At 36.3% G+C, this 22345-nt stretch overlaps 1 long non-coding RNA gene across 1 annotated transcript; it reads right to left on the bottom strand.

The window, feature by feature from the left end:
• Positions 1-1530: 1530 nt before the first annotated feature.
• Positions 1531-3217, bottom strand: LOC128198534 (uncharacterized). The gene is made up of 2 exons (XR_008251285.1): positions 2752-3217; positions 1531-1949 (listed from the first exon to the last, which is right to left on the bottom strand). It is a non-coding gene; the product is annotated as an uncharacterized LOC128198534 (long non-coding RNA).
• Positions 3218-22345: the final 19128 nt, after the last annotated feature.

Raw genomic sequence — 22345 nt, 5'->3', positions numbered from 1 at the left:
AATTCATAGTCGTGAAGTGAACAATCCCCCACAAACCAATATTCAGTATTCACCCAGGGGCTGACTATTGAATCATCCTTCATTGCATTTCATAAACAAACTACTGGAGAGCCCCTAGGTGACTGGAGTTTCAAGCAAATGTTGTCTATGATTTTACATTAGATCTTTGAAAATTCTGTGACACAACCACAGAGAGACGTATTTTGTTAATTCTTTGACATTTTACAAAATAATTGAGTTTCTAATATTTTCATTTACTTTTTGTTTTTATTTATCGTAGTAAAATTTAATATGTTCAAGTGTACAATAGATCAGTTTTATCAAAAAGTTTCTTTCTCACAAGAAGGAGTTGTTAGAAAAATATTGAAGTTATGTGGACGAACATGATCATATACAAAATTATCAGCCGATGGACGTCCACTGCAAAGATTACAATGTATTTGGTCCACTGCTGGACATAGCCGTCTTGCATGGACTTTCAAACACAACGGTCTCGAGGGGCCAGCGTCCAGCGGCTCCCTGCAACCCGCTTGATGCCCTCGGTCCACCTAGTGGGGGTTCGACCAACACTGCGATTTCATCGGCTCTTCGAACTATGTGGCCTGCCCATTGCCACTTCAGCTTCACGACTCGCTGTGCTACCTATGTCAGTGACTTTGGTTTGTCTGCGGATCTCCTCATTTGTGAAACGATCACGCAGAGAAATCCCAAGCATACTATTTACTATATAAGTAGTTTGATATTTCATGATTTTGTAATGTGGAATCCTACTTGAAATAAAAAAAAATATTGTAAGAGGAAATTTGTTTATTTTACTCAAAACCACCTATAATTACCTGAAATAATTACAAGTAGGTACTATTATGCTGTATTTTTTTACAATTTATAGTAAGTGCAGTAAATAAATATAAGTGTAGCTTATCCTTAGGAATAGTGGTAAAATTGCATTTCACAAAGCTTTAGATCACATAATATTATATATTTAGGAGGTAGGCTTGGCCCGGTAATGGGCTGATAATAATGAACCACACAGTACTTATTGCAATTCTAAAATCAAACCTATATTTTTTTTTTTTTTTTTTTTTATTACTTACAAGTTAGCCCTTGACTACAATCTCACCTGATGGTAAGTGATGATGCAGTCTAAGGTGGAAGCGGACTAACTTGTTAGGAGGAGGATGAAAATCCACACCCCTTCGGTTTCTACACGACATCGTACCGGAACGCTAAATCGCTTGGCGGTACGTCTTTGCCGGTAGGGTGGTAACTAGCCACGGCCGAAGCCTCCCACCAGCCAGACCTGGACAAATTAAGAAAATCTCAATCTGCCCAGCTGGGGATCGAACCCAGGACCTCCGTCTTGTAAATTCACCGCGCATACCACTGCGCCGCGGAGGCCGTCAGCCGTCATATCCTTTTAATACAAAGTTTAATTAATAACAACAATAAATACATAATTTATCATACATATAACTTATTGTTATTATTGTATATTTTTATAGGGCCAGACTTAAATGAAAAATGCAGAAGTAAACATTTAATAATTATCTTTATTAAAGATGTGAATCAATAAATTTCATTCAATTAAGATTTGTATACATTTTCTATTGTTATGGACTTCAGAGTGAGTGACCACCTTACAACATACTGCACTCACTCCTACTACCTCTATATTAAATGCTGCTGACTTTTCAAGGTATGTGGGTCTTCCAATTACTGTGATCTGAAAACTCGGATTTTCAAGGACCAAAGTATTCTCAGTATTCTTGGTAAAACAGTATTCTCAGAGCTCATCACAGCTATTCCCTGCCATGATAGCCGGTTTCTTTAAATCTGTGCATAGGGTCCTCCGGGGTTGTTTATATGTATACCTATGCGTGCCATCAATACAGCTTGACTTGTGGCATTTCTGTTATTTCATAGAATGCTTGATGGAATGCACATACAGTCTGAAAATAAACATTATGTTAGTTACATTTATGTAGGTTATAGGTATATTTCCTAAATCAAAACTAGATAGGTGTACCTAACATTTATATAGGTTAGATTACAAACAAACTAATTAAATTCTTCATCATGAGTATGTTAAGCATGAGTCTCCTCTCAGAATGAGAGGGATAAGGTCCACCACTCTGGCCCAATGTGAATTGGCAGACTTCACACATGTAGAGACAATGTTTTTCCTTCACCGTATGAGACATGTGATATACATTTAAATTCATAAAATGCACATAACTGAAATGATTTGGAGGTGCATGTTTCAGACAGCATTTGAACCTACACCCTCCGAATAGAAGGCAGAGGTCATATCAACTGGGCTATATGGATTTTGACCTACTCCTAATTTATCTATACTAATATTATAAACAGGAAAAATTTGTTTGTTTGTTTTGAATAGGATCTGTAACTACTGAACTGATTTGAAAGATTCTATCACTGTTGGGAACCTACACCATCATAATCAAAGGCAGGGGTCATACCCACTGGGCTAATTGGTTTTATATCTACTCCTAATTTATCTTTACTAATAATAGAAACAGGAAAGATTTGTTTGTTTGTATGTTTTGAATAGGCTCTGGAACTACTGAACCAATTTAAAAAATTCTTTCACTGTTGGGAAGCTACACTATTCCCGAGCTCTATAGGCTATATTTTATCCCCATATTCTTACGGAAATGGGAACCACACAGGGTGAAACCGCGCGGCGTCTTCATGAACAAAAAATTATTGATAATGAACAAAGGTACGTACCTGATAACATCCCGTTTCATAGAATCGAAGTGCTGCTAGAATGTATAATACTAGCGGTATTGGTATTCCTCTCTTGGTCTTCTGTGTTCATTCTTCATCAAACAGAGGCATATTATGCCTAATATGAGAATCTTTCGTACATTTCATATCGCCATAGTATTATACTGGGTTTACGCAATTGCGAATATATATCTTGGGCACTGATATAACTCGCTGTTTATAACTTCACTTATAACGATCCGAACGTCCACTTTCTAATAAATAAATCACGAATAACAACAAAAAAAATGCCAGGGGATGGTTTGGCTGACAAATATCGGTAATTCAGCAGTCAGCCGCCAGCTCCTGTCAAATGAGGGGTTTCTTTTGTCTATGAAACGCGTAGGGGTTGAATTCGACACATAGCGGCTGAATAATCCCCTTAGGGGCCCCCTACTACGACTATGAATTCCACCGTAAGCTAAGCTAGAGTAAGTGAGTACAAGAGCAGCACGTTAAGCCGCCAATCCTGTCATTATCACTAACATCTGATAGTCAAAGTTTAAGTCATCATCATCATTAACAACCCACATTCGGCTCACTGTTAGGTACGAATATCTTCTCAGAATTAGAGAGCTAAGGCTGTTTCGTCCACCACGTGGTACGGATAGACACACATCACACATGTAGAGAATTAAGAAAATTCTTAGATATACAGGTTTTCTCACGATGTTTTTCCTTCACCGTTTCAGACAAGTGATATTTAATTTCTTAAAATGCTCGTAACCCTACCCCTTAGTCCCTAATCGACATTAATCTTAAATAAATTTATATTTAAGATTAAGATCTTAAACATAAATTTACCAGATTGTCCAACGCTGCTAAGGCGCCGCTTAGCTAAGCTAAGGCACATAACAACGTTGCGGCGCCGCACTGCTCGTGTCTCTGTGACAGTTGACAAAAAAAAATACGGCTCGCAAAATTTCCGGAAACTAGTGTTATTTGTTTAAGCGCATTTTCTACGACGTCGCACGAAAGTAATAAAGCTTAACAAAGTTTGTAGCGGTGTTGCTTCACTCGAACTACAATACTTAATGGCGTTGACTTCGAACTTCTGGAAGTATATCAATAAGAGTTTGCAGTTATGCTGACCCGGGGACGTAGTTTCAATTGACCCTTTCCACGACTTAGCTGACTACTTGGATAGCAGTTTTCTCTGCTAACTTGGGGCAGAGGAAATTATTATGCCGAAAGGAAAAAGTGTTTTCTAAAGTACGGAAGTGCTGTGTAAGAAATTCCAGTTGGTTTTTTCTTATATTCGTGAAAACTTGCAAAAATCTTGAGTGTCAGCTAATGGTGTTTTGTCTGACTATTCAAATTTACTAATTGAGACTGCAAATACTCGTATTATACAAAATTATTCGTAATGGTTGATTTTTACTGACACAAACATCATCTATTGCTGATTTTTTTTTGTAAATACATATTTTAATTACAATATCTGATATTGTTCAATGTAGTTTTTATTAAACGAATTAACGTTATTTTAATTCGTTCCCACGTAAAAGATACAGTTTCGAATTTTAAAAGAGAAAACTTGCAGATTAACAATGAGATCTTTATTAATATTTCCGAAGTTTTTTGGAGTTTACTCCTTAAGAATCGATTTTTTATATATAAGGCGCCCGGTATGAGAAAAACCCGAGGGGTAAAACCAACTGAACTAACGAAAAAGTGTCACGTTATTGGTGCGCACCTTTTGTGCGCAACTTTCTAATTTAGCTGTGAGTGTATTGAGACGAACATAGGGTATGCTGTATAGGCGACTATACCTATATACTATATGTTATTGGGCTTGTTTGTTTAATGATTATATCATTGTAAGAGTAAAATATATAATGTGAAGTATATTATAAAGTCTATTAGTTATTTTACAATTCTATACATTTAGTCTTCTTTAACATAAGTATTACTAAAGCCCTACTCGATGTGCACTGTTTACCAACAAAAAAAAGTGTGTATGTTAAAAAAAACAAAAAGTTAGCTCGAAGCACGTCTCAATACTCGCGCCTTATAAGTGAAAGGTGCGTAACCGAGGTGCAGCAGGCCGCGGCGTGCGCACCCGCCTACAGCGTGCACATGGATGCGATGTGCAAGTTGTTGGCGGCACAGCGCACGGTGAAAGGTGCGCAGAATAGGTTGCGCACAAAAAACGTAACGCATGTCATTTTCTAACTTATTGGAGTTTACTCCTTAACAATCGATTTTTCATTTATACCCCTCGGTACGTTTTTTGTGCGCAACCTATTCTGCGCACCTTTCACCGTACGTAGCCGCCATAGCGTGCACATGCCTAGCGCGTCCGCACGCACGTGCACGCTGTTGGCGGGCGCGCACGCAGCGCTGCACCTCGGTTGCGCACCTTTCCTTTTCAGGCGTTGCTATTGAAAAGAGTAAACTCCATTCGTGCGACGGAGCTGACACACTTTTTTTTTTATTCTTTACAAGTTAGCCCTTGACTACAATCTCACCTGATGGTAAGTGATGATGCAGTCTAAGATGAAAGCGGGCTAACTTGTTAGGAGGAGGATGAAAATCCACACCCCTTTCGGTTTCTACACGGCATCGTTCCGGAACGCTAAATCGCTTGGCGGTACGTCTTTGCCGGTAGGGTGGTAACTAGCCACGACCGAAGCCTCCCACCAGCCAGACCTGGACAAATTAAGAAAATCTCAGTCTGCCCAGCCGGGGATCGAACCCAGGAACTCCGTCCGAGTATATCCACCGCGCATACCACTGCGCCACGGAGGCCGTGAAAAGTGCAATCATATGGGAAGTTACTAGCCTTTAAGACACGGGCTTACCTAGCTTAAGGGTCCGGATGTCATTTTAATTCAATACTGATTACTTTCCAATAAACATCTCTTATTCCTTTTTGACGTGACAACGTTTTATAATTCGATGGAGCCGGCTGCACACTCGAAAAAGATGACGTCATGCGTCGTTCCCTCGCTCTAGGGTTGCAAGGTTTTTTACAAGAAATAAAGTATATTCTGGTCTATGAAGATTATTAAACAGTATTTTAGAAAAACGAACATTTTCTTCTGAAAAATGCAATCATTCCATCAGTATTTTCTTATGACGTTGTCACGTTCAACTATCGTCAGTAAACAAACTTTACAGAGAACCTATTTTTCTAAGCCATATTCTAATAAGATTTCTCTACATTAGGTATACCGTATAACTTTTTCCACCCACGGCTATAAATATTTTCCTAAAAATCAACTTTCTATAAAAAATAATTTCCAAATTAGTCTGATTAAGAAACAAAAATTCAAAATCTCGTTTTATACTTTGACGTTTAAAAGCCCTTGACCCCTTGGGACCTTGAAACCCGCTACCTCCCAAAACCACAATCCAAACTCCATAGCTGCCAACTAAAGCATGGACTGACGAACATTCATCTTTTATTAAACGACGAAGATTTAACTATAACTTGCTCTCAATCTAAATAATGTTACCTACCGCCTTAACACGGTAGTGCAAATTTTAGGCGGTTACTCAATAATTTAAGAACGAAGTTTGTACTCTCCCCCACCTAGTTCACGCCGCCTAAATTTATTGTTGCTCGGAAATTGCTACATCTAAATTATCCACGCCTTAAAATATGATTTCGAAAACAAACTTGATCAAATCTTGAGGGTAGAAATTTCTAGAACTCAGTAATTAAAATACTTAATACCTAAACCTAGTGAACGAAAACACTAAAATATTCCTTAGTCCTTAGGTTAATTTGAATACATTCTATGCCATTTAATTAAACTGATAAGTAGCATACCTGTTAGGATATTTAACTATCTGTAAAATGTTATCTATACTAATATTATAAAGCTGAAGAGTTTGTTAGTTTGTTTGATTGAACGCGCTAATCTCAGGAACTACTGATCCGATTTGAAAAATACTTTCAGTGATAGATAGCCCATTTATCGAGGAAGGCTATAGGCTATATATTATCCCCGTATAGTTTGTTATAAGAGCTCATTCACACTCAAACATAAATCCGTGAACTATAATCAAAATATGATAAATAACACTGTCCGACACGATTTTCCCTGACCAAGATATAATTATTTTTTTCTACTAATTATGAAGTGCTGATTACGAAATCACACCTAATTTTAACTCACATCAGATTTTTAGTATTCGCTAGTAGATTTTTTTGTAAAATTTTCGAATTTTGGCACTCTTTTTTTTTTCTTTCTGACTCTTTTTGATCACAGACCATTATAAATATAATAATTCATGTTTTGTTTTAACATTTATTTGTGACGCAAGTGACAGAACTCCAAGTTTATAAATGTTATATTTATATATTCTAGTTATAAATGTATATTCTTTTGCCCAGAACGTAAACTGCTTTGTTAATGTAGATTCGGAAATAGTTGACACATAAACTAGGCCGGTCCTAAGTAAACGAGTGGTTACAAAATCTAAATATTGTATGAACAGGGTAGACCGGGCGCACACTGATATTTGGTTACGTTGTCACATGGGATTGTCCAACCCGAATACGGCAACACAAATCCCAAATTTAGCAAGATTATCATAATTATAGCCCCTCTAACGTCTATCTACTGTCAGCTTCTCGTCTTCTTCTTCTGATAGTGTCATCTCCTATCGGAGGTTAGCAATCATTAAGGCTAATTTTACTTTATTCACTGCTACCCGAATTACTACTACAGTGATCTGGTACTCATTTTGACACGACTTGCGGTACGGACGGCTTCAGTGTGCTCGTGGCGTTCGAGCCGTCCACATCTCTTGTTGTGTAATTCTTTATGGGTTACTTGGGATAGGCGGGGAGAGTGACTTGAGTGGAAAAGGGTAGTGTTTGTTAAGAGTCAAAGGCGCCGTTAACCCTACACACTACGTTCACAAGTGCGTGACTTCACTCAAGTTTCTCTGCCATTCTAGATTCTTATTTTGGTTACAATTTGATTTGTTAATTAAGTTGTCCTAACAAATGTTGTGAATCATAACCTTTGTTCGACATTAGTTTTCTTATTTTTGTAATCACCTCTGAGTCTGCTAAAATATGACCCAGGTATTCGAGCTTCCTCCTTTGAACCTCTGTTGGCTTTCTCATTCTTTGCAGCACAGTAGTACTGTGTACACAATCCCTCCGTAATATTTGCAGCATCCGCCTGTAGGCCTCAATCTCAAACGCCATCGCTTGTGTTAAACCCCAAGTGTGGGGCTTCAACCCCATATAGTAACACGAAAAAACGTAACATAGCGCTTCTCTCATCCTCAGGGATATTTTTAAATTGCGTTCACTGGTTCTCACACATATATATCTAACTCTTAAGAAATAGATAATGATGAGAAGTTTAATAAAGTTTAAACCCTTGACAATCGATTGCCAACATTTTTTAAATTTATTGGAATCTTTAGAATTAAATCAGCAAAGCGTATACTCAACTCCACAACTTATATCGTTGTATTCAAATAATGAGAAGGCAAAGTTAGAAATTAAATTTGTGATTCCTTACAAAACTGAACATTCATGAGTTTGATCTTAATAAGGCAAGTCTTTTCACCGTCGCGGAAAAGTTGAAAAGCGAGACAGTTTCAAAAGATAAAGAACTTTTGAAAGAAGGAAAATTTCTAAAAAAGTCACTTGACGTCAATACTTTTCTAGCTATATACTTTGGACTAAGCCTGTAAGAGCCATATGTACCTCATTTTATGAAAATTATAATAGGGTAGTAGACTCATATCCAATTTTTTTAATTTCGTGTAATACATGAAATAAGGGTTAGTAATTACATCGATATTAATTAATAAAAGTTAAGGATTTCATAGAAAACTCAATTTTAAAATTGTTTATTTATTGATTTTTTTCATTTTGTGACGTTACGATGTAAGAGGAATAAACGTCAAACTAATTATTAACTAATAATTTTATCAATACTCCGTTTGGTGAAGGTTCAGTGGTAACGTGACGTCATGAAACAGTTAAAATATAGACCATCATGGCTGACAGCGTTTTGGCTCGTATTATCATAAAATATTTAAAAATTGAAATTTTTATGTGTTAACAAAATAATATATTTTTTTAATCTAGTAAAACGCTAATTTAAGACCCTTTTAAAAAATTGTCAACTAGCCTATTCATTTGTTTCAATTAGACTTAGTTTACAAGCACTTTCAGGTAATAATATTAGATGCTGGTAATAATAATTACTCGAAAACTTAAAATAAAAGTAACGAAGGTTCAAACTCCATAATTAGCTACCATAGGTAGCCAATTATGGAGTTTGGACAGTGCAGACAGTCAATATGGAAGGTAACAGCTTTAACCTCTTAACTTTTATTTTAAGTTTTCAACTAATTATCACCATTAAAACACTACTTAACTTGACGTTTCAAAAGTTATTGTTCCTACTTGTTGTACTGATCTGGCCGTGATCTAGATGATAAAGCCATAATAGCCCAGTGGATGTGAGCTCTACCTCCAATTCCGGAAGGGATTAAGAAATTAAATATCACGTCTCAAACGGTAAAGGAAAAACATAGTAAGGAAACCTGCATACCAGAGAATTTTCTTAATTCTCCACGTGTGTGAAGTCTGACAATCCGCATTGGGCCAGCGTGGTGGACTATTGGCATTACTCCTCTCACTCTGAGAGGAGACTCGAGCTCAGCAGTGAGCCGAATGTGAATATGATAATGACTGATCATCCGCTGGCCTTTTAAAACGCCCCCCTCTAGAAATATATACAGGGTGCTCGAGAGTATTTCTCATAATTATAATTGTGGTAAATAGGACAAACGTTCAGCTTTCATTAAATAAGGTAAGTCTGGTTATCGCAGGTTCTCGTTGTACTTTTATTTTCTCTTTGCGTTCGACAATGCAAACTTAAATTACCTACTTTAGAAACATATAATATTACGAGTACATTGTAGTGAAATTCATCTCTCATCATCTCATTTTGTTATTTTTTACAAATATAACAAGCAAAGTTTGTTAAGTACTAGTTTGCCCGTGGTTTAGTTATTTGAATACCAACAATTATGAGTTTTGGTCCAATTTGTAAAAAAATATTGGAATTTATGTTATTTCTAAGAAACTTATTAGTAGGTGTCCGAATTAATGAAGTCGAGTAGGCATTTATTATTTCAAACACCGGAAAATGACTCATTTCCTCATGGCAACGCTACCTACATATTGCTGTAAATGTATATTATATTGAGCATATTACTAATGTTTATAATATTTATAATATTAAGGATAGTTATTAGTAATCAGTAATACGAGTATGCACCAAGCACCATATTTTTAACATTTAGGAATATGGTTCGGAAGGTACCTTAAACCATCATCGGTCACCATCAGTTACCTAATATAATTGGGATAGTCACAGAGTCAAAACCCTATGACGGCTTCCATGTCGCGATAGTATGCGCGGTGGATTTACAAGACGGAAGTCCTAGGTTCGATTCCCAACTGGGCTAATTGAGGCTTTCTTAATTGGTCCAGGGTGGGCTGGTAGGAGGCTTCAGCTGTGGCTAGTTGCCACACTACCGGTAAAGACGTACCACCGAGCGATTAAGCGTTCCGGTACGATGTTGTGTAGAAACCGAAAAGGGTGTGGATTTTCATCCTCCTCCTAACAAGTTAGCTCGATTCCATCTTAGATGCATCATCACTTACCATCAGGTGAGATTGTAATTAAATACTAACTTGAAAAAAATGAAAAAAAAACCCTATGACTACCCTCAAAAAATCCCTTTTTAACCGAATTCAAAAGAAGGAATGTGTGTGTGTGACTGTGTATGTATGTTTTCTATAAGAAAAGAGTCTTGACCTTGCTGGGGTAGCAAAATAGATTAATGAGGAAGTAAAATAAAGCATAATTTTTGGTCTTTCCAATTTCCTCATACAAATTAAAGATAACATTCATTCAGTAATAAAATAGGTATAGTTTTTAGCCGAGGGACGGCAAATGGCCCCTGGGTATTAATTTTGGACCTCTGATTTATTACGAAAAAATATACCTCCTGGCTTATTGTTTTATAATATTCACTATAGACAAGGGTTGAATGGCGGAGAGCAATACTTTGGAAAATATACGTGTATTTTTAGCTAATTGCCAAAGTTGGATTATTGTCTAAATAATAGTTATAATTTGTTTACAATTTCCTTTATTACCCGACTACGGTGAAGACAAAAGGAAGGGAAATGGTCGTGATCGCACCTACTGTCTAAGTGTAATTATGCTATGGACATTAGACACCTCTATTATACATGGTAGATATATGATCCCGCGGGAGCCATAGATTTTCCGGGATAAAAAGTAATTTATGTTCTACTCCAAGGTCAAATTTATCACTATACCAAATTTAATACAAATCGGTTCAGTCATTTAACCGTGAAAAGGTAACAGACAGACTTAGGTACTTTCGCTTTCGCGAGGAAACCATGCAGGTTTGCCTCGCGATGACCTGAGAATTTTCGAAAATTTTGAAAGTGTGCGAAGTCTACCAATCCGCATCCAGCGTGCTAAACTATTGGCCTAACCTCTCTCACTCTGAAAGAAGACTCGTGCTCAACAGTGAGCCAAAAATAGGTTGCTAATGTTGATGATGATGATGACTTTAATGCACCCCTAAAACAGAACATAGAAAACGCTAAACCTGACTAATTTCGTATCCCCAAACTAAAAAAAGTCCAAAACTTAAAAAGTTTACAAGCAAGGGAACTTTGTATAAGAGCTAGAAGGAGCAGTTTCCAGAACGGAAGAAGTCACGGGCGCTTTAAAGAGCTTTTTAGAGCTTTTTAAAGTTTTCTATAAGGAGCAATTTCCATGTAAAAATACGAGGCAATGTAGTCTCCCAGCTAAGTAAATAGTTTTGTATTTGTATGGTTCCCCACCGCCCCTTGCGGTTACGATTGTATAGCCCCAACTTTAACGAAATGGTTAAACTATTATAACGATACCAATGCTGTAAAAGTACTAGATAGACCATGCAATAATTATAAAAAAAAAAATATATTTTTTAATTTTCCATCTTGCCCCCCAGAAGTGACCTTTGTATTCAAAAAATTCATATTTCATAGGTTTTCCGGAAATTTTCAAGTAAAAAGCTAACTTCTGTATTTTTTTTAAAAAAAATTTTAGGTTTGGTAGTTTTGGAGAAAAGGGGGGGAATGGTCTATTTTCACGAATAACTTGGAAACTATTTATTTCAAAATTACAAAAAAAAATATTTTTAAAATCGTCTTATTAGTATTTTATTTGATGTATCACATGATGCAGATTGAAAAATTTTTTTTTTGAATTTTTCATCTTGCTCCCCAAAAGTGACCTTCATATTCAAAAATTTTCCAGAAGTGTTCAAGTAAAAAGCTTATTCCTGTATTTTTCTCATGGCATGGCATGGTCAATTTTCGTCTATTTGTTTAAATAACTTAAAAGGTAATTTTTTTTAATTCCAAAAGAAATATTTTTAAAATACTCTTATTAAAGACCTTTCACTTGATGTATCACACAATGAAGTTAGTAAAGTTTTTTTTCAACTTTCCATGCTATCCCCCATAAATGCTACCCATATTCAAATTGTACCAAATCACGATACATCCCTGTATTTGAATCACTAAAATTTACATGTGTACCCAATTTTAACTGGATTGGTCTAGTACATTCGGAGAAAACAGACAGATCTGAAAATGTGCGCGAGGCGGATTATAAGGGTTCCGTTTTTGTACTACGTACGTTCGGAACCTTAAAAACGAAAAAAACAAGCGTCGAAATGATTGATGAACCTCCTCCTTTTTTTGAAGTCGGTAATAAAGTGCTTGTCGGTAAAACGAATTCGGAATTTTGAATTTTATTGAGTCAAAATTAAAAAAAACTCTGTTACCTCATCCAGTAAAGTCTTTATAGCAGGGACATTGATCGTTTCAAGTTATACTATTTGTTTACGTCAATGAAGGCGGCACTAAACTTTTATTGGCAAACGATTGGCGTTTCACTAATTAAAATGTTTCAAGCGGTTTGCGACCGGGCTCCAAATGAAATTATAAGAGCGGAACTGTATAAATATCTTTATTTCTATAAAAACAATCGTTCAAATTGTTGACACAGTATCCTGGATTCGTTAGGGGATTTTATTAAGAGAAAATGCAGTATTTTAACAAGGTGCCTTGAAAATTACTCGTGATATTTGTTTGAAATAGAAAAATGTCACACTTCTGGACACTTTTAGAATTCTAGCTTGAATTTCTATTTTTTACAATGTCACGGAAATCTTAGTTTTTTTTAGGATAAGAGTAGATTATGTTCTATTTCAAGGTCCAATTTATTTTTATACCAAAATGGGTTCAGTGAAAAAATAACAGACTTTTACATTTATCATATTAAATTAGCATGAATTTACACACCTCACACTTACTCGTAATCTATATTATAATAAAACTGGTCGGTTATTCGCAATTTGAGATTTTACTTATACCATTTGTAACACCAAACGTTTCTAACAGTTGCCAGCGCCATCTAGAATCTATACCCTTAATGAGAATTCTGTACATTCTGTACATTGAAGATATTTTAAAAATTTTTTTTGGGGGCATTATATAATCGATACTGAACCTAAAAATATTTTTTTTTTTAGATTTTTTGTCTGTCTGTCTGTCCGAAACTACAGAATGAATTCAAATGAAACTTGGCACGGTTTAAGACCGTAATACAGAGAAGGTTATAGGATACTTTTTAATGCCAAAATAAAATAAAAAGGGGGTGAAATAGGGGTTGAAAGTTTGTATGGAAAGTCCTTAATTTAAAAATTTGTTCATAAATCATAAAGAATACGAAATATAATGGGATTAAAAAAAATTTAAAATTCAAACTCTAAAGTTGTGAAATGGGGCTTGAAAGTTTACATTTAGTTTCAACTTCCATGCGGACGAAGTCACGGGCGTCCGCTAGTATTGAAATATAGGTACATACGTATGTACATAGAGGTCAGTAATACAAGTGATGTACGAAGCACTCTACAGAAGAGATAAGCCAATATGTTGCGTCGTGTCAATACGATTGATGATACCCGGCCGATATAATTAATGTAGTAATTAATTATTGCTGCGTGATTGTACAGTGCGCGACGAATAAACGTGGTCTTCTGAAATATTTTGCAATTTATATAAAAAGAGGTAAAGTTTGTGGTATTGCAGGGGTATTAATCCATTGGCATGTCTCTGAAAGTGTTTATTAAACTCTTATGGGAAAATGTTATTATAGTGTTAATGATTATATAAATGACTAGCGGACACCCGCGACTTCGTCCGCCCTTAGACGCCCGCTCTTTAATCCAGCCCTTACAATAGTATCGCTGTAAAAATGGAGTAACTTCTCCCGTTTACCCAACATTTCCCTTGACTGGTCTACTCCTATTGATCGTAGCGTGATGAAAAGTATACTATAACCTGCCCAGGAGTATAACGAATAATTGTACAAAGTTTCGTTAAAATCCGTCGAGTAGTTTTTGTTTCCATAAGGAACATACAGGTAGACGAAAATTTTACTGATTGCATTTTTGGCATCAGTATCGATCACTAATCACCCCCTGATGGTTATTTTGGAAATATATTTCATGTACAGAATTGACCTCTCTACAGATTTATTATAAGTATAGATAGAAAAGCTTGGTTTTGAACTGCTCTATACAATTGTGTACTTAGTTCTAGATAATTTAGTAAAATGGTAGTGAACGAAAAAAATAAACCTTGGCTGAGTTTTTTGTGGGCTGGAAGGACCAAGGCGCAGTGATAGCCCAGTGGATATGACTTCTGCCTCCGATTCCGGAGGGTGTGGGTTCGAATCCGGTCCGGGGCATGCACCTCCAACTTTTCAGTTGTGTGCACTTTAAGAAATTAAATATCACGTGTCTCAATCGGTGAAGGAAAACATCGTGAGGAAACCTGCATACCAGAGAATTATCTTCATTCTCTGCGTGTGTGAAGTCTGCCAATCCGCATTGGGCCAGCGTTGTGAACTATTGGCCTAACCCCTCTCATTCTGAGAGGAGACTCGAGCTCAGCAGTGAGCCGAGTTGATGACGAAGGACCAAGGCGTATTTGGAACCCTCGTAGCTTTAATTTTAAGTTTGCGACTTTACTTACTACCATTAAATCATGACATAACTTGACGTTTCAAAAGTGTTTGTAAAATAAGCCTTATTGAAATACATGAATTTTGAATTTTGATCTACTGAACCGATTTTGAAAGTCATTTTACCATTAGAAAGAGACGTTATTTGTGTTCTCACGGGAACAGGAACTATGCAGGTGAAACAGCGGGGCGTCGGCTAGTCATACTAATATTATAAAGGCTAAAATTTGTCTGTGTGTATATGTTTATTTCTCATTTACGCTGCGACTACTGAAGCGATTTGGCTGAAATTTTTTTGTAAATGGATTTTACTCTGGATAAACACATAGGCTATTTTTCATACCTATAATTATGGATAGGTATAGAATTATTTATGTCAGAGATTCTATCCCGTCCTGTGATTTGGGATTCAAAAAGTAGCCGCCACCGATCGCAAGTGTCGACCACAAGCCACAAATGGCTGTCGCGCGCTTAAGCTACTTTTGTGGCCTCTTCTTGCTTCTTGTGGCGGCATCTATGACTGTCGCATGTGGCCCGTGTGCGGTGACACTTAGGTTAGTACATATATTCTCAGTCATTGCCCATGCAAACTCATTGCCAAAACCCGATTTGACGTATCGGGTTTTAGTAATGTGATTAATGGCATGGTGCCAATGTATTCCCCATGTTAACACCATGGACCTGTAGCCACGTGACACGACAATTCTCTTTCTACAATCGCTAACGCTTCGAAAACCGACAAAATGTATGGGGATGACATTTCCGACCGATAACTTGATCACGTGACCTGTCGATAGTCACTCGCATACATTTTTTTATTTATGAAGCGTTTGCGATTGTAGAAAAACAATTGACTTGTCACATGGCTACAGGCCCTTTTTGTATTGAGCTTATGTAGTAGATAACCAATTTAAAAGTATCTTACTGCCCTAGCTTCATATCTATACTAATATTATAAAGCTGAAAAGTTTGTTTGTTTGTTTGATTAAACGCGCTAGTCTTAGGAACTACTGGTCCGATTTGAAAAATTCTTTCAGTGTTAGATAGCCTATTTATCGAGGAAGGCTATATGCTATATATTATTCCCGTATTTTTTACGGGAACGGGAACGACGCGGGTAAAACCGCGCGGCGTCAGCTAGCTTAACATAATAATTATACACAAATTAAGAAGTTCAGAGGACGGAAAAAAGACACTTTTCATCCCAATAGGCAAAAGTTCCCGCTGTATCTTTAAATGGAAGATTAATGATGAACTTTGAAGATCTTTATTTTGAAAAATGTTTTTGATTATTTGACCTAATTTTAATTCTAACCTACTGCATGTCGATTTTTTTTTTATTATTATTTACAAGTTAGCCCTTGACTACAATCTCACCTGATGGTAGGTGATTATGACTTGTTAGGGGAAGGATGAAAATCCACACCTCTTTTCGGTTTCTACACGTCATCGTACCGGAACGCTAAATCGCTTGGCGGTACGTCTTTGTCGGTAGGATGGTAACCAGCTACGGCCGAAGCCTCCCACCAGCCAGACCTGGACCAATTAAGAAAATCACAATCGGCCCGGACATCGAACCCAGGACCTCCGTTTTGTAAATCCACCGCGCATACCACTGCGCCACGGAGGAAAAATCTGATCCATACTAAAATATTACAGTATTTCTCGCAATTTTTTGAAACAACTATTGTCATGCCGTGTAAACAATATACACGTAGCAAACTTGACCAAACGCACAATGAACGTATGTATTCACAATATTTGTTACTTTTTAGAAATTGCAAAGGCAACGTTATAATAATTTAGTTATCTAGATAAATAAATAAACTAACTAAATAACAATACATATGTCACTCTAGTCCCAAAGTAGCATTAGCTCGTGTAAGATACTAAGATAGCTGATAGATAAACCAAATACCTAATAATACATGTCGGCGCTGACCACTCAAGGTACCTCTACCACACAAGTCACTGAAGTCGAGGAGCGTAGACAGAGAACCTCAGAACATCCACATCCATAATGTTTCGACATTTCGTACCCTGACAGGCTTATCGCAGGCTTGTTTCGTATAGCGATTTTGGACGTCATTAACCATTTCATTCACTCAGCTCGTACCGCTTACTAATGTAACATTACTTACGCTCTTAAATAAGATGGACAGACATCATGATGATTTTATAAATGGTTGTGGTAAGTCCCCTGTAGCAGAACATCCACAAAATGGTATGAAGCAGTGGATAGTTTTGTACAGATTTACCGCAAAGCATAGCAAATTAAATTCTGCATTTTAAATCATGATTGCTGCAGTTCCAAAGACTACTTGTCATAATACATCGAATTTACATTACATAATGAAACTTTCGCGAAAGTAAACTCAACATAAACGAAACTAGTTTCTCAATGTAAATTCGGATTCAATGACGTTGGCGTCTCAACTCTCAACTGAACTGAACAAAAGGGTTCGGAGTCTTTAGATGCTGAATTTAATTACATCTTTAGTATTTATTATTTGCTTTATTATTTTTGTTAGCCTTTTATAATACAGCTATTTATCTCACTAATATTATAAAGGCGAATGTTTGTGTGTAAGTCTGTGTATGTGTAAGTGTGTATGTTGTTCTGCGGCTACTGAAGCGATTTGGTTGACATTTGGAATGGAAATAGATTTTACTCTGGATTAACACATAGGCTACTCTTTGTCCTGGAAAAATCCATGGTTCCAGCGGGATTTGTGAAAAACTGAATTTCACGCGGACGAAGTCGCGGACGACCGCTAGTACGATTACATTTCTTAATGTCCTAAGGGTATTATGTCAAAGTATAACATAAACCCTACCCTAAGTCCGGGTAAAATTTAGAATCAAAAATTTCATTGGGGAAAGATATACCCAATATTTTCATAACTGATTTGGATGTTTATTTCTGTATTTGACCGGGTTCTTGGATGGTTTGATTGATTGGTTTGTTTGCTTGAACGAATCTCAGGAACTACTAGTCCGATTTGAAAATTTCTTTCAGTTTTAGATAGCCCATTTATCGAGAAAGGCTATAGGCTATATATTATCCTCGTATTCCTACGAGAACGAAAACCACGCGGGTGAAACCGCGCAGCTTCGCTAGTTATTAGAAAAATCTGTAGCTGACTGTACATGCCACCTACCTCTTGTTTAATTAAATGCGGTGGACCCGTTAATTTTATATTTCGCATATATATTTTATAACTACGAGCAATTTCAAACAGAATTTTGTATTATGCTTTTAAGCGAACAAAAGGATACCGTTTTCATTTTCCATCGACGCAATTTAATTGCTGGGTAATTAAGATGGCTAATAATATTTATACAAAGGGCGATATATATAAAACAATTGTAAGGTCTGTCGTGTTGTATGGTTCAGAATGTTTTAATATTGTAATGATCTGAAGATAAAAGGGAATCTTCATCATTAATTACTCTATCTAGTGAAAAACCTGAATGATAATCCGTTCAGTAGTTCAAAGATAGATAGACAGACCGACTGGCATTAGGAGTTTGTTTTATAATTATGTACCTACCTACCTACAGATATAACAGGCTATAGCTTGGCAAGGCGACGGGGAGAAAGACTGCACAGATGTGGAATCGTGCTAGTGGGGAAGTGAGGTGCATCAGTCGAGGGTTTTTCATTCATCGCTACACGCTCCCCTACTCGTGCGAACCTTCGGGTATGTTACGAACGAGTTTGCCAAGCTATACTGCAAATGTACCTATTTATTGAAACTTTGCGTATTTTGGAATGGGATAGGTATATATTTTATTCAAATAGCTCTTTTCTGCGGTATAAATATATCTACTGACATATCTATATGAATTATGTAGGAAAACCTGACTTTCCCCACAACACATCAATAACCCGTATATTATATTTCCCAAAGTTAAGTTTAATCTTAATATCTATATCTGTATCTAAACCGTATAAGTTAGGTATCATCTTTATCAAATATCAACCCATATTCGAATCACTGCTGAGCTCGAGTCTCCTCTCAAAATGAGAGGGCTAAGGCCAAATAATGGCCACGCTGGTCCAATGCGAATTGGCCGAATTAATTAAGAAAATTCTCAGGTATGCAGGTTTCCTCACGATGTTTTTTCTTCACCGTTTGAGACACGTGATATTTCATTTCTTAAAATGCACGTAAATGAAAAGTTGGAGATGCATTGCCCCATTACGGGTTCAAACATACACCCTCCGTAATTGTAGGTAGAGGTTATATCCACTGGGCTATCACGGCTATAATAGTCACGACAAAACATGCTAACGCTTTTTCTTCATAAACCCATATAGTGGTTAATGGTTTCATTGTATTTTAAAAAGAAATATCATAGATAGGTTAAGTCGCCGGAAGTACAAACACCATTTATATATTATTTATGCTTGCCTATTCACAATACACATTCGACGAACACTACTTAAGCTGTTAAGTTTAATTACAACGCCTCGTAACTTTATATGGGTTAAGCCTTCGCATAAAGGTAACGTAATAGTGTGTTAAAATTCAATTTCACAGCTCTATGGCAGTTCGGGATGACATTTACGATTCCAAATATTACCTTAATTGATAACTATTAGTCACACCTCATTTGGTTCGTATGAAATTCGATTTTTTTTTTAAATATCCTTACATTTTTTATACGCAATTCACCCCATTCAAGTGCATGCAGGTTTCCTCGCGATGTTTTTCCTTCAACGGTTGAGACACGTTATATTTAATGCACATAACTGAAAAGTTCCTAGACTCAGATAATTAGAGAAAAACGCAAATTTTTGATAATTACTTACCTATATTCAAAGTATGTTTGTACTTTTAGTTTCCGAAACATAAACAATATCTTAGCTTTCTTGTCTTTCATAGTAACACTACCCCCGACCCCTTATAAGTCTACATACATACATTCGTGTCTCAGAGTAATTATTTATGTTACTGCCATGTAATGAGGGTCATTGTAGCGTGAGTGATTTTTGTGCAATAAGGCAAAGCCGAATTACACAGTAGACAGCACGAGTGTTACAATAACTATAATAGATGCTTATGACAGTTATGAGCTAACATCTCAGACCAATTATAGATGGACCCGTATCGCACCCAAATTCACGAACAAAATTGTCTGTAATTTTTTTAAGGGGGACGAGGTAAACTCACACATCGAAAATATTTAACACCAATAAATATATTATGTGTCCTTACACTACACACTACTATACATTTGATTTGCAATACAACACGCGTAATTTTTACACAGACTAAAAAACACATCGCTTCGACTCGTTATATAGAATATTCGATTACTTGATTGATGTTTTGCTGTTCCGCTAGATGAATGGATTCTTTTTAGATATTGTTTTTATTACAAATTTGATATAAATATGGTAGAAATCAAACAAATTAAACGTAATTCTATATATTAGTAAACTACAAGTTGTTCGCCGTTTTTTGCCATACAACTACACAAACCGACATTTTTAGGGAGCTCTTTACACGACGAAAACGATTACAACAATGAAACATCGATTCTATAGTAACAGTTTTTATAAACGCATTAGATCATTGATTCTTGATCGTTGCCAAAGGGGTAATGTCTAGCGAGCCAAGTCCTATTGGTCTGAGCCCCTAATAAATGCTAATGATAGTAATAAGCATCTAATAATGACCATCACAAAGTAAATTATTGTACCTAACGCTACAATAAACTTTGATTGAATGAATGTAACTGGATTAAACTTAGAACAACTAGAAGGGAAAGTGGGAACAAAACAATTTGAAAACAATAACATGTATGCGTTGTAAGCTGAAACTTTTCGGTTCTGTCGTTTGTTCTAACTTGTTTGTGGACGCTAAGTTTGTTATTGTATCTGTTGAAGGGATGTTTTTCATGTATTTGTATTCGTAGGTACTACACTTTTACTTGAATGTTTTACCGTTTTTTAGGATTGAAAAGAGTTAAATTTTACTTAATTAGACAAGGGCTAACTTTTTAGTAAAAAACAGATTTTGACTACAAATCAAAATCACACAGTTTTCCAAAAATTTCAATTAAACAAAAACTAATTTATTATTTAATATTATTTAAACGGGTGCATACCACGATAAAACGACGAGATATTTTAATGTCAAGATTTCGACGCAGTTTCATAGATCGTGAGGTTGTTGAAAAAAGAGAAAAAAGAACGAGAAAGAGGGTAGATCGATTCTACCCCTAACAGCTGATGTCGACTTCGCATCTCGCAACTTCAGTCCCGTCGTGACCACGATCCATGCAACTGGGTCGAAATATCGACATTAAGAATCTCGTCGTGTTATCGTGGTATGTACCCGTTTAAATAATATTCGTAATGAACAACCACGAAATAAGTTTAAAATCATTAATTTATATTCTTGTCTCAATATTTAAAGCTTCCAATTGGCATTTTTTTTGTCTTTCAGGTCACCTCTTCACTGCAATCTCACCAGATGTTATGTGAAGACGATATTAACGTGGCAAAGTACCAGAACGATAAACCCGTACCGGTACGTCTCTGCTGGTAGGCCACGGTGTTCTCCTGCTCTGAGTGCTCTGAGAGCTCCGTTTTAACACTGCATAAATCACAAAAATAATGAATTACCTTCGACTAAAGAGTGGCGGTATATATCAAACGGATCCATCGAGTCACGTAGAGATTTCTCAAAGTACCCTCGAACCTAACAATATCATATATCATAGTTTCAGTGTTCTGTGTATCCGAGAGTGGCTAGTAACACAATTAGCAGTCGTGACGTCATCGATATGCAGATCGCTCTCTCCCTCGTTAGTTCCGGACCCATACCACCTGCGTATCTATACGAGATATTTTGTTACTTTTACTTGAATATTTTGGTCTATAAAAACTTGAAAATATTAAAATTGATATCAAACACCCTAAAAGATACGAAAAGCGCAAATATCGAATGCGCTACTAAGTAAAGAGTAAAATAAATGATTTACTACCAACTACATTTCGGTATTTTTGCCGGTAATACGTAGGTACTGAAGCTATTAACATTTTTAAATCATTTTTAAAAAATACGAGTCAAATCGACATGTTATAGTAATTATTTAGTAACAGAATTAATTATACCTACTATTTTGGAAAACATTGTAGTCTAATATAATACAATAGTATATATAAGTACATTATATTACTAATAAGTCACAAAAAGTAAGCATCGTCATCAACCCATATTCGGCTCACTGCTGAGCTCGAGTCTCCTCTCAGAATGAGAGGGGTTAGGCCAATAGTCCACCACGCTGGCCCAATGCGGATTGGCAGACTTCACACACGCAGAGAATTAAGAAATTCTCTGGTGTGCAGGTTTCCTCACGATGTTTTCCTTCACCGATTGAGACACGTGATATTTAATTTCTTAAAATGCACACAACTGAAAAGT

The sequence above is a fragment of the Bicyclus anynana genome, chromosome 11 (genome assembly GCF_947172395.1).
Source record: "Bicyclus anynana chromosome 11, ilBicAnyn1.1, whole genome shotgun sequence".
NCBI lineage: Eukaryota > Metazoa > Arthropoda > Insecta > Lepidoptera > Nymphalidae > Bicyclus > Bicyclus anynana.
Note: the sequence above shows the minus strand (reverse complement) of the source record. Positions and strands in the feature narration are given on the sequence as shown.